General features: G+C 42.0%; 1 protein-coding gene across 2 annotated transcripts in view; it reads right to left on the bottom strand.

The window, feature by feature from the left end:
- Positions 1–18,148, bottom strand: part of FAM135A (family with sequence similarity 135 member A) — a 79,437-nt gene extending 61,289 nt beyond the window's left edge. For both annotated transcript variants that reach the window (XM_054279325.1, XM_054279324.1), the window contains exons 1-2: positions 18,019–18,148; positions 3,344–3,423 (exon numbers count right to left, since the gene is read on the bottom strand). The gene's annotated coding sequence lies outside the window, so the exon portion shown is untranslated. The remainder of the gene's footprint in view (positions 1–3,343; positions 3,424–18,018) is intronic.
- Positions 18,149–18,789: the final 641 nt, after the last annotated feature.

Consider the following 18,789-nt stretch of genomic DNA (forward strand, 5'->3'; position numbering starts at 1 on the left):
CTGGAGAGGGAAAAATACTCTCTGACAAGGAGAAAAAGAGATGGGCTGCTTCCAGCTCTTGTTGGTGCAGAATGTCCATGCAGGCAGCAGAGCCACAACTCTGGCATGAGGACAGCTACAGCTGAATTACAGTGTAGCCAAGCAGTAAAGAGAAAGTGTCTAACCGGGTCATGTAAGGCTTTAGACTGAGAGATTCCAGGGGAAGGCAGGAGTTAAGCAAGGCAACACGTCTATTTTTAGTAATTTCTTTTTGTGGTGTAATAGTAAAGTGATAATTCTCACTGTCATCTTCACAGCCACAGAGTAGCAAGTTCCTGCTACTTTACAGCTGCCTGCTGATACCTACATTTAAATCCTACAGATTTTAGTAAGTTCTGCTGGTTTGCCTTCAACACTAGACTAATGAAACACACTACACCTTCCACCAACACTTGACTTCAAACTTCCTAGTTTCTGCAAGCACTGTCTGGTTTGAGGACTAAGCAAACAAAAAAAAATTGAGCAGGCTGTCCTTCATACACATTAGTCAATTTTTCTGGCTCTGATGTAGAAGCAGTAGACATTGTCTAGAGCTTGAATGGATTATGGGTTTTATTGTTTCTAAAATTTTGAACATGCATTTGGGTGTTTGTGAAGTAGCAGGCAGTACTGAGACTAAACAGAGCAGGTGGCAAAAAAAGCCATGACTGCAGCAGGGATTATTCAGCTGAAAGCAAGGTTACTTTTAGAGGCACAACCTCTAGCCTACCAACTAAATTGTCTTCGAATATGACTCAAGATAAGACCTCCCTTTCTGTTCTACCTCTAGAGGAGCTGAAAGACTTCAAGGCCTGTAACAGAAGTGTAGATTTTAAACTCTAAACAAGACATTAATTCTGATCTTGGTTTAACAGCCAATACAGGGACTCTGAATGGACTTTACAAAAACACAGGAACAGTATATTATTGGTGTAACAGAGGATGGGGGAAGAGGAATTTTGCTGCATTAGGACAACATGAAGAACCTGGATCAAGGGCTCTTATCACAAGATCAAAATTACAGCATCTAGATGATGCTATTAACCCAGCTTGTCTAAAAAAATCTTGTCATCATTTGAATTTCAATCAAAGGCCTTCACCAGACTAATTGAATGATGCCATAAGTTATGCTACAGTTTTGTAGTATTAGGACTGGCAGTGACAGCCTACAGGGCTTTGCAGCAATTCCCTCTTCCACTGCTTTGTCTGTAGTACTGTATAGGGATGTCCTCTGTGGTCTTTAAAGCTAGATACAACATGTTCTGCACTGTAATTCTCTGGGGCTGCAATACTGCATTATCACATGGGCATCACCTACCAAAATGCAAGTGTATAATGTGCAAATGAAACCTGACCTGCCACAGAGCAGAGATCCAGAGATCCTAGATCCACTGTGACCTTTGGCTGCTGGGCAACAAACCCTGTGTGCTATGGATGAAACTGTCCAGTAGGAAGAAGGAAGCCACTTCAAGGCACTCAAGGAAAAGCAAAAGGATCTTTATCTTTTTAAGGATGCCATGGGGCAGTCTCACACAACTTGCATTTTGATGGAACTGCGTTCTCAAGAGAGGAAGACATGACAAGGCTCTGGTGTCCTGGCACAATGAGTGGTGCTAACTCCCTGAGCAGTTTGCCTTCATGAAGTGAAGACTGTTCCTGAGGTTGCTGTTGGGCCTTGATCAGGGTCCCTCAAGTCCCCAGCAGGAAAACTCAGAACAACCCAGAACCAGTCCAATTAGGTCCATTTCATGAATGAGTTAATTCAACAAAAAACCCCAAAACTTAAGAGAGCCATATCTTGCATGACTGCCAAAAGGACTGTCCAGTGAACTTGTGGTTTTCCTACTGGGTATAATACGGCTCTAGCTGGGGCCACTCCCTCCCTTCTTCCTCTATTGAGCTTACTTAGCACTCCCAGCCAGTTCACTAAAAACTGCCTGGCATGCAATTTTTCCCTGCAGACCAAGCACAGGGTCCAGCAACCACAGCCCTGAATGACACAAGACCATGCATTTTAATCCAGTAACACAGCTCTTGCTCAACTACAAACAGCATTTGGAAAAAACAGTGTCTATGCCTTGCTCCAGTACCAACTGCAAAGCCAGTAAGAAATACTGTGGCACAGTTCACAGAACAGCACATCCAGCAAGCAGGTACCCAGCTGACCACTGAGAATAGCTTTTGCTTTGTTGAGCTTCAGTGTGTTCCACATGCACCTTAAACTGGAAGAAGGGGACATTCACTGCCCTGGGCTGACATAAACCACATCACTACTTTTCTGCCAAAGTCTTTCATACCAGTGCAGAGGAAAACAGCTAGTACAGAACAGTTATAGTTCTGTGAACTATGTAATAGAAAGTGTTATGCAGTGAATAAATATTTTAAAGGAGAAATTCAATTTGGACAATGTCGTAAGCTTCTACAATAATCATACAAAAGCCAACAAAAAAATTAAACTCATGTGGAGGTATTTGTTGTACAGATTCCTGTCAAACTTACAGCTGCACTCCACAAACTTCAATTTAGTAATTCATGAGTTTACTGCTGTATTTTAAAGCACATCATTAGCATTTGGAAACCAAGATATTAAACTGCATTAAGAAACAAAAGAATCCTTCAGTAGGAGCTCTCTACATGAGAAATGGAGTTTAATGCAGCATATAAACCCATACCAGAAGGTCTGATAATAAATGACAATACCTTAATATATAAATTAGAAAGGGAGGTTCTAAACTTTTGGTAGCTACTTAACTTTTACAATCCAAACAGCATTTCTATATTCAAAAGTATTCAGAGCACTAACACTTCACATTTCCAATAGTTAAAATGTCAGTTAAAGCTACTTGATTCTACAACTGAGGGCCAAACCTTTCCTTTCCTTCATACTTCTGAGGGTTTACTTATTTTTCTAAGTTGGAAAATCTCCTATATATCCTGGCTGGTCCAAGCTGTCCCCACATCATCTCACCACTTTCTTTAGTTATACAAACTAATCTTTCCTGAGGCCACAATACAAAGTGGATCACAGGATAACATATTTTTAATGTTTGTCTGAAGGAAAAAAAGGATGTTTCTTTTGTTCCTTGTTTCGGTTTTTTTTTTTCCTTAATCGATCATTTTAGTGTTACTTTACAGCAGCTGCATCAGAGCACCTGAGAGTGAACTGAAAATACAGAAACCTCCTAAACCAGCTTTGTTTTCAGAAAAATGATTGTGTAACACTGCCATTAATCTAGCTGTTTGCACTGAGAACTGCAAAACAACACTTTTGCAAATGAAAAAACGAGAAATGAAACTGCAAAAAGATGTTCAAAGAATGTCTTACCTGCACTGGTAAATACTCCATTTTAGTATGTCAATCAACCAGTCTTCCAGTTCTCTGCTGTCAAAAACATACTGCTTGAACTGAAAAACAAACAAACAAACAAACACATGTTTTACTAAGAGCAACATCTCTAGAATGTTTCAGTACTTATGTACTTCGTTCTCTTTTCCTGCATTCTAATAACAACCTTTATCATGTCCTCTCCAACAATCTCACAGGAACTGCCTACCAGCATTCTCCAGTCTGACCTTGGGTCCTGCACTGCAGTTTTCAGCTCTCCTAAAAATACCTATCTCCTGATACGTATTTTTACAAAATAAGTAAAAAATATAACTTCTCATGAAGCCAATATCTGGCAAAGCTGACATTGCTATGCCCAGCCAAACTATCCCTGTCTTCACCACAGAATCCTAAGCTCCCAGAGGACTCTGGTACACCCCCAGCCACCCCACGGCCTCCCCAGTCTTCAGAGAGACTCTCAGCTCTCCAGGAGCAACACAGCCCCAAAGAGGTAGGAGGATATTCTGGCCTGAGTCATCAAATACAGCTCAAGCCCCCACGCAGCCTTACACAGCCACCAGGGAGGAGACAACTTACAAGAACAGGTCTGATGAGATTCTCCTGGTAAATCTCATGTCCCTTCTCCACAGGAGCCAAAATTCAGGGGACAAGGAGAAGACCATGAACCCACTTTCTTAGAGGAAACACTGCAGGTAGGTCAACACCACCTAATATGCTGAAACTCTCCCTGAAGCTCCTGATAAACCACTACTTTAAACTGTTTATTAAGAAGCAGTTCATCTCTCCTGCACTCTGAAATCATCAGGGTACTTTAAAAATACAATAAAAAATTGCAAAAATCTCCTTTTTATCTGATGACCTTTAGATTTCAAAGACACAGAAAAGAGAACACTTAGTTCTACCCTCTTAAAGGAACTTTGCATCTTTCTGTATGTATATTTCAGAGAAATACAAAGACAAAATCTATCACAGCTTGTGCAGACAAGCTGTGAAACTAAACTGGTTTTGCATTAGCTTGAGAGGGAAGAAAACAGAGAAAGGAGAACATAAAAAAACATTATCTGGATTTTTTCTAAACAGATTTCACTTGTGCATGTCATGTTGGTATTACATATTTGATACCACAAATTTTCAATAATAACCTAGTAAAATCCTGAAGCCATAATGCCATATAAATATGGCACCGACCAAGTATATTACATTTATTTAACAAGGCATTACAACCTGTGTCATACCAGTTCTCTTTTAAAGAGGACTGAGTTCTTTTTTTTGAAAGAGAGAGAGAAAAAAATGCAAAATTCTGAAGAACTGAATTTTTTCTAACCTTAGATTTAGTATTTTATATTCAGTGGAAATCAAAAGTAAAACTAAAGAACCTACTAATTAAAATAGAACAAAGCATTCATTTTGCTCCAGTCTGTTTCTAGGTGTTCATTTAACAATGAAGTAGTATTTTTCTTCAAAGTTGCTGTAGGAGCCTTGTACACCACCATTCCTGAGCTTTTTTACCAGTCCTCTTCTCCTGTATGCTCAGAGATCCAGCACCTGCCAACACAAACTCAGCCACCATCTATCTCTGTGCTGATGACTCACAGGTTTGTCCCCCCCACCTGAGAACTGCCTTCAATTCCAATTTTAGCTGTTTCTTGGACACTGCCTTCAGCTGAAACTTAATGTGGTGAAAACCAAGTTCTTGACCCGACCAACAAGGCTATTCCTAATGCCCACTTTCTGAGTGTGCACACTAGCACAATCTGACTGCAAACCTGGACACTGTTTTTCATTTCAATTTCTCTGGGTTCTCATAGACTTTGGCAAGACTATACAGAAGATGTGCCAAATTTTTCTGCATTCAATTAGAAATATGTCCCATCTACCCATATATCTAAAACTCTTCCAAGCTAATATCCTTTTATTTTAATTACTCTGAGGCTGAAAAAGCATAATTCACTGCATGGATTAGTTCAGCATGGTGCTGCAAAGAACCAGCCTGTTATTTTGATCATTTCACCTTTCTCTCTGCATTCCCTGCAGAGAGCCTGGACTACTGCAAGCATAATTCCTGTGTCCTTTGAAATCCTTTCAGAGCTGTGCAGCACTCAATATCACAGTGTTCTGGTTGAGACTAGAGCTTCCCAGCACTAGAAATAAACCCTGCTCCTCCATAATTCAAAAGGTGAGGGTGTAGAAAAGAAATGGTAGTTGAATTTTGGATTGCATAATCATTATGTCGTAAAACAAGCAAATAAACAAACAAAACCCTTATGCAGAAATATTGAGAATACCTTATTCAACGCATTATCCCAATTTTAAAAAGACAACATCACCACCACTAGAAAAATACATCAGAACAGACTGTTTTACATCAGGATTTCCTAATTACCTTTTTTTTTTTAAAGCTTCACAGCTATCATAATTATGTGAAGTAAATAACTACACATATAGTTAAACAACGACCTGATTTTCATGGGCTCAGGGCAAAACTCAACTATTACAATTTTCTTCACACCCAGTTCTCTAAGACTACACTACTTCCCAGCCAACCATAAGGTTTGATTCTAACAAAGCTAATGCAAGGTACCGATGACATTTTAATGTGCTAGATGATAAACAGCCAACTTAATCAGGCATTAAAATTCAAGTTTTCATACTTTTTGCTTTAAATTTAGCACCAATATCTCATCCTTTATGCAGCACACTGATAAAAACAACATACTCACTACTTTGAGCTGACAACTTGATTATTCCCACTGAGCACAGAAGTCATTAAGATGTTGCATTTATTTCTTTTCTTCTCCCCTATTAATAGATCATACATGTGATACAATAATTCATCTTGAACACTTATTAGGCTTATTCCCTTCTATCCTAGCATTGGTCTTTGTCTGTTTGACAAATGACATGTTATTTCTAAGCTTCCTCATTAAAAACTTTAAGAGGAAAAGTTCTGTGGGAGCACAGTTAAAAGTTCTCTTTCTTACTGATGTGTTCTCCCTCCACCAAAAAAACCCCTGCTGCAAAACAGACCCCATGCTTACAGATGTCAGTATTTTTCCTCCCAGTATGGACACTAACTTCTTCTCACTTCAGCCAATCATTTATGCTAAACAAAAACTGCATCATCTCTGAGATGCCTTCTCCTCTTTCTCATTAAAATGAATTGAGCAATGGTTTCAACAGTAATTTGCACTGAAAAATGGAAACAGAACATGAACAAACCAAACTGAATGCTTTATTTGCCTTTTACAAAGACCTCCCATAAAAATAAAACCCATTATTTTCAAAATTACGAAAGGGGTATGAAATAACTTGCACAAATGTGACTGCTTTTGAGTCGGAAACAACTAAAATGGAGCATTTTGATGATAACCAGTAGCAGTTCAGGATATGTGCTACTACATTATGCCAGCCACCTTGTCCCACTTTGATCCCACACATTGGCTGAGTGAGAAAAATGAACTTCCACATACTCATGCCAAGAACCATGGAGAGTGGACCATGAAAATCAGCAGTAAAGCTGAGCTACCTCAACAACAGCGATGAAAATAAATACCTCTAACTACAGCAGCAGTAATGCAGTGATGTAGAAATACACCTGCAAATGTAGAAATACGTCTGGAAATTCATTACTTGCTTTGCTTATCATCTTCCATTAATGAACTCACAATCTATCTTTTCCTAACCTATTCAGAGGAGCATTATAGAGGAAAAACCAAAATGAAGTGCTTATACTAAACAATCAACCAAAGTCTTTTGGAACTTTACATAAAAAGCATGTAAGAACTTTACAGTAAATGGAAAAAAACCCCAATAAATTGCAGGCTGTAGTATTTTGGCTTTAAAAAAACCCAAATTGCATAGCCTAATACATTCACCATCTTATAAACTACTGAATTTATGAAGGATGTATCAGATAAGAATTAATAAAGTAGGAGAGGGAAGCTTACTAAAATAATTTGATTCCATCCAGTGGAATAGGTTCTTCATAAAACCTTAAGGGTCTATCTAAGTGTACTTAAAACATACTTCATTTTCCTACTTACACAAAGGAAGAAAGCTCTCTCTCTCTTTGAATTCCATGTCCCAACAATGTCATTAAATAAAAAATAGCTTTCATATGGATGGATGAATTTGGCATTAAAATGTCTCCAATGACTGTTAATGTCATTACTCTGCCATATTTTATGAATCAAAAATCTCCAAAAGAAAGCTGCAACTTCTCTCCCACCACAACTTGTTTTCAAAAAAATAAACCCTTTGTTTCAAGAGAAATGAAAAATACATCTAATGCCATATGATCAATAAATTATTTTTAATAGGTAATAATTCTGTATTATTGTCCTCTGTAAATAAAACAGTACAATTTACAGAGTTGAGTCATTGTTCCAATACCTGCTCTGAGGTCATTCTTTGACAAGACAGTAAATACAGTTTAGATCTGACAGGTTGATTTTGTATTGGAAGGCTTTATGCCAAATAGTTACTGTATTTCCTCCCACAGTAGGCATTAAGTCAGCACAAATGATATATTGCATACTCGTATTAACTTAAGAAATGTGATAGCTTGGCTGCCTGATCGAAGCTACATTAGGGGATAATCTGATAGTAAATCTGATCCAGGATCAGTGGTCACAAAACCACTTCCTTGGTAGTTCCTACAGTAATAGCATTGGTGGTGATAAGGCTGGATCAGTCAACAAAGAAAACCAGTGACTCCGACAGGGCATTCTTACAAATATCATTTCTTTCAGAAATACACAGAAATACTGTATCAAAAGCTGTTTTATTTTTCAACACCTAATGTTAATAACCCAATACAAAGACAGCTGATTTGGGGATATCTACTACATCTTTAAAAACATAATCCTTGACTTCACTTTTTTCACAGAATCAATTAAGTTGGAGAAGCTCTAAAATCATCACGTTCAACCTTTAACCAAACACTGCTATCTCCACCACAAGACCATGTCCTCAAGTGCCAACTCCACACTTTAAACACATTTAGGGATGGTGATCTCACCACTGCCTTAAGGCACCTCTTTTCAGTGTTTGACAACTGTTTCAGTGAAGAAATTTTCCTATCTAAACTTTCCCTGACACAATTTAAAGCCATTTTCTCTCATTCTATCACTTATTACTTGGGAAAAGAGACCAACCCCCATCTTGCTACACCCTCCTTCCAGGTAGTTGTAGACAGTGATAAGGTCTTCCCTGAGCAACTTTTCTCCAGGATAAACACCCCCAGCTCCCCACAGGACTTTTGCTCCAGCGCTGCTGCCCTCCTCTGGACTCGCTCCAGCCCCTCAATGTTTGTCTTGTAGTGAGGGGCCCAGAACTGGACACAGGATTTCAGATGCAGCCTCAGCAGTGCTGAGTACAGAGGGACAATCACTGCCCTGGTCCTGCTGGCCACACCATTGCTGATTTCCCTGGGGTTTGGTTTCCAGTTTCCTACCATTTTAACAAACAAATTGAGGTAAGCATGATAACACATAAATTTAGGTTAAAAGTTTAACTCCTTGATCTTCAGTGCAAAAAACCAAACCTACAAACTGGAAATATAAAACACTGTTTTTAACATCTCATAATATCTGCCCATAGTTTTTATTTAATACTCACCTGAAAAAAGTCATATATTCTTGTTTTGTTCTTCCTTTGTTAGTGATTTTCTGACAATGAAGAGTGTCAGACCCTCTCTTCAATTGACCCCTCTTCTAAGACCCTGTCTGTAACCTTTCTGCTACTCAAAACATGCACTAATTTTACAGTCAAATCCATATTATTCTAGTACAAATTGCAATTTAGTTCTAGTTGAATGATACAAGTGCAAAGTGGAAGGACAATTTAGCAGACTGTCACTGCAAGCCATGACCTAATGAAGTCATAAAAAGTATTTCAGAACGTGCATCAAAGCTTTTCAAAAACATATTGTAGCAAACAAACACCTGTATGTCAATTTGGCCCAAGGCTTTAAGCTCTCTTGATGCTCACTTATCTTCATACTGACCAGATAAGGAAGAAATACTTTTCTCTGCAACCTCAGGTGGCACCTCCAGCAGCTTGAATTGAGCACTTCCAAATCTAAGAGCACTAAGCTGAAACATATCTAAACTAATAAATTCACTTAGTTATTACGCAAACCAGCCAAGCACAAGATTTCAATGCTCTGTCCTTAATGTTCCACACTCTTTTTTTCTGCCACTGAAGCCTGGAGCAAAACAGATCTGACCTAACAGAAAGCAAACAAACAAACAAACAAACACACCATCCAAGCAAACAAACAAAAACAATAAAAATCAAACAAAAACCGCACAAACAAATAAAACCAACCAACCCACACTTCCCACTCCCAAGAAAAAAAAATGCAATAAAACTTAATCACTTTCTACTTTCTTTCGCTGTTTAGAAGAGAAGGGACTAAACACAAAATGCAGAGTACTGTGTGTGCTTTTTTATTGAATTTGCCCGAGCATTTTTATTAAATGCTCGGGCAAAAAAGTCTTTAAAGAAACAAGTGCCAAGTAAAGACAGCACTGATCAGCACTGGTGGACAGCTGTGATGGTAGCTTGAACAAACTGAGCACCTCTTAGCATGCACACTTTAAGAAGATTGGATGCCAGTAAGCACCCTGAGAAAACAGCACATTATGTATCAGTAGCAAAGTCTTGAAATTAAATCCTTTTGCTACCCTTGCAGACTTGCTTGCACCCACGCCACAAACAGCCATCTCTGCAATTGTGTTAGCAGTTGTGGGAGGCAAAAAGCCCCACAGCATCAAACCAAACCTTTACAGATATTTTGGAGGTTACTCTGTAAGATACTGGTGGTTATGGGGGGGGGGGGGGGGGGGGGCAGTCGGTTAGCTTTTTTCATTTTTAATTTAAACAGCAACATTTCACTCATTTAAATACAGCATGATTCCACAAACAGCTGCACTGATCTACCTCAGAGTATGGCTATATTAACATCTAACCCTGAAGAAGTGAGTGAGGGCACAGCAAGAATTTAAGCCAACTTTGTCCAGGAAACTGCACTGAGTCTTCTACACTAGAAACAGCTTCAGAAGTTTCTGCCTCAGGTGCTCATTCACATCTTCATAGCATCAATACAATCGCCCCCTCAACACTGCCAACACAGTGCTTGTGGGACAGCATTTTAAAATTAATTAGTTACCATTTTAGAATAATCTATTTTTGCAGGGCTTGATCAGATCACTTCCTTATCCGGTTTCAAAGCACAGCTCCACAAATAGCAGTGCCGTGGAGCACGGGGAAGGGAAGCACGCAGCAGCACAGCACAGCACAGGACAGCACTTCCCTGGCCAGTTGTCCCTCAGCCTCCATAAGCCACAGCCCCGGCACAGCAAAGCAAAGAGGTCTCAGTAGCACGGTGAAAGAAACTGCCCCTTTTCACAGCCATTCCTGAGGTGGTATTTTTACCCTTCATTCCTTTCTTTGATCACCCCCAAAGCTGGACAGTAATGCCCTACCCCTGCCCCACTTCTTCCATGGATGGACACCACTCCAGAGCCCAAGCAGCAGCTCAGTCTAACCTCCCCCTGCTCCACAGGGCAGTTCTGCTCTCTACTCACAGGCCGGGTTTCCCAGGGAGGCAATGCCTCACCTAGGAACCCTCCTTGGCACCCCAGGCCATCTCCTTCCAGAAGGAGGCACGGAAGGATGGAAAGCTGAGCAGCTTCCAGCAGTTTTGTCCCAAATGGTCCAAAAACATGCTCTGCCTGCAGAGAGACCAACCAACACATCTGGTGTCAGGAGACAGGCACCATTTTTGCTGAAGAAGGGCTCTTCTGCTCCCTGTCACGGAGGAAGAGAGCGACAGGGCTGCCCGAGTCAGCACAGCCCGCTCCATCCGAGCTCCGCAGGCTGCACCCCTCCCTCAGAGCGCCGGCACTGCTCCTGCCCCACTGCACTGCCACAGTATCTCACTGAAGAGTCCCTATGAAACAGGCAAGCAGAGCTGCATTAACAAATTCAGTTTCAAGATCTGCTTTTGTTTATGTTGCAGCTTGAAGGCTTCATGCTCCTCTTACCTCGGCTCCCCACATGGCATTTCACTAACAGAACAATGCTGACGTGTTATAAGCTGCTAAAAACACTGACACAAACCTAAAATGGCAAGACTCTGTTTCCAAAATAGCACATTGGAAACAAAACAAATCTAATTATCACCTTTAGCAACTTCAATGGGTAGACTTGCAGGGTTACATCAAAACAAATCAGAAAACTGTTTTCTGAATTAGCTTGAACCATCACCAATGCTACTTAAACAATTTTTGACAGTGTTTTGTATGGAACAGTTTTTGTTCACTCCTTTTCTCCTACAATTTACTTGTCATGTTTAGTTAGAAATTCTTGTACTAACGTTTTGTAATCATTAAATCCCTCACATGCTGCTTTCAAATTTGCTATAACTAGAACAAGTACCACCCCTTAAATACAGCACAAACATTCAGGGAAAAAAAGGCCAAACAACTAGGAACAAAATCATCAGAGGCTTTCCCTACCCTGCTGATATCATGGCTAGTTGGTTTTCAAAAGGTTATTGTTCCTTCCTTTCCCACCTGAGAAGAGCAAAGTGACTGGCGATGAAAATTCATCATTCTAGCTAAACTTCATCAGCTTTTACACATTTCCATCAAAAGGCAGGTAACATCTGTTACAGCTTCGAGTCACAGACTCAAAATTCAGCTCAAACATTAGTAGCATTAGCTGGCACTCAAACCAATTTCACAGATACACAATGCACCTTCCTTCCACAGGTTGTCTCTTAAGGACATGCAAAATAAAATTAATAACAGGTAATCCTATGGCTCAGCTTCTGCCCCAGCAACAAGCGCCTTCATAAGAAAAAGAAGCCCAGCATGAAAGAATGGCCACAAATGTGGAGATCTAGGTCCTGACTTCCACATTCAAATCTAGTATTGACCTCACTCATTAAAAGGTTTTTTCCTCTAAGCTGTTTTACATGTAAAGCAGTAAAACATGTCTTCGACTATCTATGGTTTCTTGTTTCAGTACTTCAAATATCTTCAATACCTTGGCATGTTTCAATCTGGATATTTTTCACCACAGTGAGTGACTGAAGGTCAAAGGTGCCAGAAAACATCAGCTCTAGAATCATCAGATAGCTATAATCTCAGAATTTACCCAGAAAATATTTTAAAAACATATATAGAAAGCTAGATGGGCCACATATAAATAGACAGAAAAGCAAGTATAATTAAGTTTAAAAGCTTATATGCAAGTACTACTACCTCTACTACTAAAACTCAGGAGCATTAATTACATTGTTTAGACTGATTTTTTACATGGAAATACACAATCATTATGCAGACAAATAATCAAGTGATAGCAGAATTGACAGCCTGGGGAGAAAGTACAGCTTCTTCTACAGAAGCACAAATACTACAACATTTTCCTTGTAAATTTCAATGGAAAGAAGACAGAAAATATACTGCAGGCCATTCTAATATGAAAATTGAAAGGGAAACCTTTCTTATTAACTTTAGAAAAATAATCTAAAGCATAAAGGGAATTCAGTTTATTTTATAGCTAGAAAGCATTATCTCTCAACATCCTTTATGCAACAGGTAATGAGTGACCTATGGCATTGTCAGTAACATGGATTAATTCTTGAGGTCACAGCACGTGAACAGGTTGTGATTATAGTAAGCAGACTTGCATCTGGGGAACAAGTCAGTTTGTTATTTCAAAATGTCAGAGGTCAAGTGTAAATCCTCCTGCAAAATTAACTGTTGAATGCTATAGATTTCTTCTCAATTTGGGGGTATGATGTGTATGGGTTTGTGATTTATTCCACAAACAAGATTCAGCAAACCATATGCACACATATGTACGAATATATATGTGTAATTCTATAGTTTTAGAGATAACAAATTTATAACTTTTCACTAGAATATAAGTTTTCACTAGAAAGCTAAATACAGCAAAATCTGTACGCTTTCCTTTCTTTCTGATACAAGACTTGTAATTCAGAAATGAAGACATGTTTTATTTAGTTTTGGTAAGAAATACTGGTAAGTGAAACTTTTTATCTTGTTTATAACAAAATTGCTTGCACAATATTCAAAATTCTTCGCATCAAAAACGTTCCAATTTCAAAATCTCTACAGAAAATCCATTACAATAAAAGCACTGAAACTATCTAACAAAAAACAGAATTGATGCAATTTCAATTTGCATTAGCATTTTCAACTTTTGTTCCACTTGTAAGTTGAGCTCTGTGAGATTTGATTCTGTTTCTTACTTCTCTGTCTGTTCTTTCCAAGAACAATGCTGTCACAAATTTCCTGCTAGAAGTAAACACAATTTGCTCACCTGATTTCTTCCTGACCCAAAACTATGGCAAACTTATTTCCTCCCTTTCAGACTTTTTTCTTGTATACTCTTTGTTGTATACTCTTGTTACCACAAAGGTTCCACGCATTGTTCTTCGAGGAAGATGGTTTGTACAACAGACTTTTACAAATATCAGCAACACCACATCACTAAATACCAACTGCTTTTGCTATAAACGAAAGCATAAATATTTAATTATGTTCCTACTTCAACAGTTAACTTATTTTTCTACACACAATACTTAATGACACGTATCCAATAAATTAATGTGTTCAAAAGGTGCTTAGCAAAATGCTAGAGAAGGCCAAAATCATCAGATGTGTAGCCAACATAAAATCACGTGTCTTGTCAAGGAGAAAACACATGGCACACTAATATTAACAGAAAGTAAGGACATACTTTACTTCTTTGCCTAGCTGTGGCAGAAAAACATAGAACTAGTATTTTTTCAGAAGCATTGTGTAATTGTAACAAGCTCAAAGGGACCAAAAAGATGACTTTTGAGTGGATTTCACCAATCTCTCACTCCTGTTTTAAAGCAGCAGGATTGTGACTTCTAGAACCATAGAATACAATCATCCAAGTTCGAAGAGATCTTTAAAGATCATCAAGTTCAAATGGCAACCCAGCACTACCACTGTAACCACTGAACTGTACCACCAGGATATAGGAACTTATAAAAGTTTTGAAGATTGCAAAATAAACAAACTTTTCATTAACAAAAAAGAAAAATCACACCTTCCATGCTTGTTCATTAGGAGGAATACTGAATGCAAAATTTAATAATTAATAATTCAAGAAACTCTGAGCTATGCTCTTAGTTAACCAAAATAAATTCATGTTCTGGTACTTGACACAGTAGTACATTTAGGCTACGGGTTCTCTGAGCAACAGCCTGTCAGAGGTAACTGACATACAACAACAGGCTGTCAAAACAAACATCCATCAGGGACAAAGGCTGGTCAACACACAGGTGCTACTCATCTTTCCTGCCATGAAAACAAAGCACTAGTGAGACTATTTTTCCATACAGAGAAAAAGGGGAAGGGGGAAACCCACACAATAAAACTGCAACTCTTCCACCTTGGCTAACATGAGAGTATATTCTGCCAAGACTGTCCTATAGTGTGTAGGGACTGGGAGATGAAAAAGAACAAAAGAGACTTCAAGACAGAAAACACAAAGTACAAGATGAAACAGTTACCAAGCAAGGATGAGTAACATTAGCCTTCATCACAATAACAACTTCAAACACTGAAACAAGGTCAACAGTAACAAGAATTCACAACCCTTGATTGTTGATTCTCACACTGAGGTCCATCTTTGGTACTGAGTTAACTTTCAAATTTATTCGGGACAGCAACCAGTCCCAGAGAGAGACACAGGCACCAGTACTCTCAGCATGACATTAATAAACATTTGGGTACCTGCCTCCCAGGCTGTTGTAGGCAACCAGATTCTCTTCAAGGAAAAAACAGTGCAAGAGTCAGAGCTCATGAAGGACTCCCCTACCTTTACCTGCAGTAGTTCAAAACCTTGCCACTCAAAGTAATCTGCCTCATTCCTCTGCCAGGATTTGCTTTCCTGTGCACCTCCCCAGGCATTCATATGGCTGTGGCATTCATATCCCATTCTAATCACTTCCAGCAAGAGAGCACCACAACGCCAGATTGTAACCTGGTGAGAATGAGATACTGATAGAAAGATCCTGTCAAAGAGTGCTCATCATATCTCAAAACCACAACCAAGTCCACCAGAACTTGTCAGCGTCTTTCTCAGCAGATAACTGACTAGCAAAGTCAACAAGGAATGTCGGAGTGAGCAATGGATCTCAGTTTTCACATCTCCCCCTGCTTAGGAACTGAATTCACTAACTCTGTATTTGTGAGAAAAAAGCACCAGAGACAGTCCTGCAACTGAGCTTTGAACCCCATGGGCTGCCAAGGGAAATGCTAAAACCACAATACTGCAGTGTCAGGTAACAGCATCACATCATCACTGGGCTTCAGAAGAGATGCAAGGGCTTAGCTCTTCTGAAATCTGAACAGAGCCCAAGGTGTTATTTTTGAGGTTTTGCTTAGCTCAAAACAAAAGTAAATTCTATCGCAATGGAATCAAATTGAATCAACAACTGTGTTGGTTTGTCTGGCACATTTTCAAAATCACAGTTTTGAAGACAGAATTTGGTTGCTGTGTGCACTTTACTATTACTGATTACAATTCATGCCAAACCTTATACAGGCCAGTCAAATTTACCATAATTTGAATTGAAGGTAACAAATCAGTTTTACTAATAAAGGGCTAATTTAAGTCCAAAACCAGTATTTTCACATATCAGTCAACTCTCAACAGTAGTGTAGGATTGTACTTCACACAAGGGATATTTAAACCACTCCAAAGAATGAGTTCAAATTTGTATTCTCTGACTTTTATCAATTGCCAAAGGAAAGCTTAAGAATTTACTTATGCCACTTACAGGGAGAAGAAGAAAACATTTGGCCCACCCAAGGAAAATGCAGACTAAGATTTACAGCTGCGCTCTGACACACCAAATGCAGGTACTCAGACTGTCACTACTGGTACAGTCATATGGAAGAAACAGAACAAGATCACAACTCTGTCTTTCACTCATTTAAAGTACTTGCAAAGATACAGCCAGAGCCCAGATTATTGTACACTTCCTACAAAACAATTCAGTTCTAATGGGCAATGAACTGTTGAACAGAATAATAAAAACTATGCTGGAGTACCTAATTTGTTCCTCCACAAATCCAGAATTCTTTCATTCTAAAAAGCCGTAATGTTCCAGCAAACCAGAGATTTATTGAACTGGGTTTGGGCTGCGCTATTTATCCCTCAGCAAGGGCCAAGCAATTTTATCTTCACAGTCAAACTAAGTTGGAGTTCTTTAATGGATGAAAATGTAATGCCTTCCCTTCCAGAGTAATACAGATTCTGCAGCATCTGCTACTTGCTATCAGGCAAGCAAACCAAAAGGTGGTGGGTGTGGAATTTACCTCAGGCTTTGCCTATTTATAAGACATTAAGTAAGTTGAAAGAACCACTTAAAAAAAAAAAAAAAAAAAGTAAAACCTAGTAAAACAAAATAAGTATTTACGTCCACTCTACTTGATAAAAATGTAAGATCTCAAACAGTAGCTTATTTATGTTTCAGTCAGCAAAATTCTCTGCAACCAGGAGAAAGGGGAAGTGGGTTTAAACACATCAGCACAAATATCTCCTTGGGTATAGTATCAACATGATTGTAAATCCCCCAATTACAATTTTGAAAAATCTGTTACACTACGCAACTTCTCTTCCAAGCAGTATATTTGCAACGCATAATTATCAAATAAAGCTTTCAAATTGGTTCTGTTCGAATTTTTGCGTGAAATAATACAAGAAACGAACATTACTTGCACCGGAGCGCTTACTGATCGTGCAAATCCAGCCGAGCGCGCCCGGAGGTTAAGTGAGCGCTGCCGGGGTGGGCAGCGGGGTGAGGAGCATCGCGGGAGGCAGGGCCCCGCCGCCTGCCCTGCCCCGCTCCGAGGGGCACGGGCTGTTCCCGCTCGCACCGGGAGGCGGGGGCCGCCAGTGCCGCCCTCCGCGCACCAGGAAATAGCTGGGAGTTATTCCTAACGCTCGGCCAGCAACTTTCCACACCGCACGCAGAAACCGACATTTAAAATAAAGAAATAAATAAATAAGTAAAAAATTAACGCCCCCTCGGCTCTGTTTCAAACCCTGTGAGGGTCCCGTATGTCTCAGGAAAGGAAGGAGGGGGAAAGCACCATTGCCTCCAGCAGCTCCTAGTACCACGGCCGGCCCTCGGACACTTCGCGGCGGGGACGAGCGGGACATTATTTCTGACCTATTTTCGGCGCCGCCTCGGAGCGATAAACAATCAACAGCGGCGGCCAAACGCTGCCTGGGCAGAAACTTCTCCGGCCACGAGCCGCTCCCGGGGGCCGCGAGCCGCCCCCGAGCGGGGGCTCGGAAAGAGTCCCCAGCCCGCGGCGGCGGCGGCCGAGCCCCCGCCCCACCTCGCCGCCCAGCCGGTGGGGCTGCGGAAAGGCTCCCCGAGTTTTCCTGCCGGGGAGCGGGGGGTCAGACCGACACAAACAAGTCTCCCGCCCGCCATGCCCGCGGCCCCGGAGACAGGCCGGCTACGGAGGGTTGCCCGCCTGCCCCAGCCCTCCGGGAGGGGACGGACACGGTCCCGCCGCTCTGCCCGACCACCCTGCACCCCCTCGCCGCTCCCCGGCACCGACCTGGGACACAAAGGAGCGGCCGCCGCTGCCCGCCGATCGCCCGTGCTCCCCGCGGAGTCCAGGCCGCGGCAGCACCGGGATGGCGTAGCGCAGGCATCCGACGCCAGCGCTTGCTGCTCCCGCGACGGCCCGTGCCGCCGGCGCCCGCTCTGCGCTGGGCGGGGAGGGAGGGGGGGCGCTGGGAGCCGGCCGAGCGCCGCTTCCTGCTGCCCGGCGCCGAGGGGCGGCGGGTGCCGGAGCCGCCGCCGGGAGGGCTGCGCCGGCGGCTAAGCAGAGGCCGGTGGTAGCGGCCGCATCGTCGGTACCGCGCCGGGATTTCCGCGCCGCCTCGGTCCGGCTCCGAGGAGTCTCCCGTGCGGCTCCCGCGGCGGCCGCTGCTGGCAGCGGGAGCCCCCGCTGTCCCCGCGATGCGCCCGGCTGGCGCTCGTGCTCCCCCTGCCGCCGGGCCGCGGCTCGGGCCCCTCCCGCGGCTCCGCGGGGCCGGTGGGGGCGGCCCCCAAGGGCCGGGAGAGCCCCGGGGCGGGAGGAGCGCGACCCACGCAGGGCTCAGCCCTCACTGCTTTCCCCCCGCGGCCCGCTGCCCGGAGGGCCCTTCGTGGTGCACGCCGTGACGGGGGAGGCCTGCCCTCTGCCGCCAGCGCTGCCTTCCCCGTGCCCGCTGTCCCGGCCTGGGCGCGGAGCAGAGAGCGGCCCGCGGGGAGAGCGCTCCTCGGGTGGTGGGGGCAGCGGCGGGCCGGGCCCGCTGTGGGGCACCTGCCAGCCGGTGCAGGA

Source organism: Melozone crissalis, unplaced genomic scaffold, assembly GCF_028551555.1.
Source record: "Melozone crissalis strain CALT ecotype California unplaced genomic scaffold, PUWL_Pcris_2 ptg000027l_1, whole genome shotgun sequence".
NCBI lineage: Eukaryota > Metazoa > Chordata > Aves > Passeriformes > Passerellidae > Melozone > Melozone crissalis.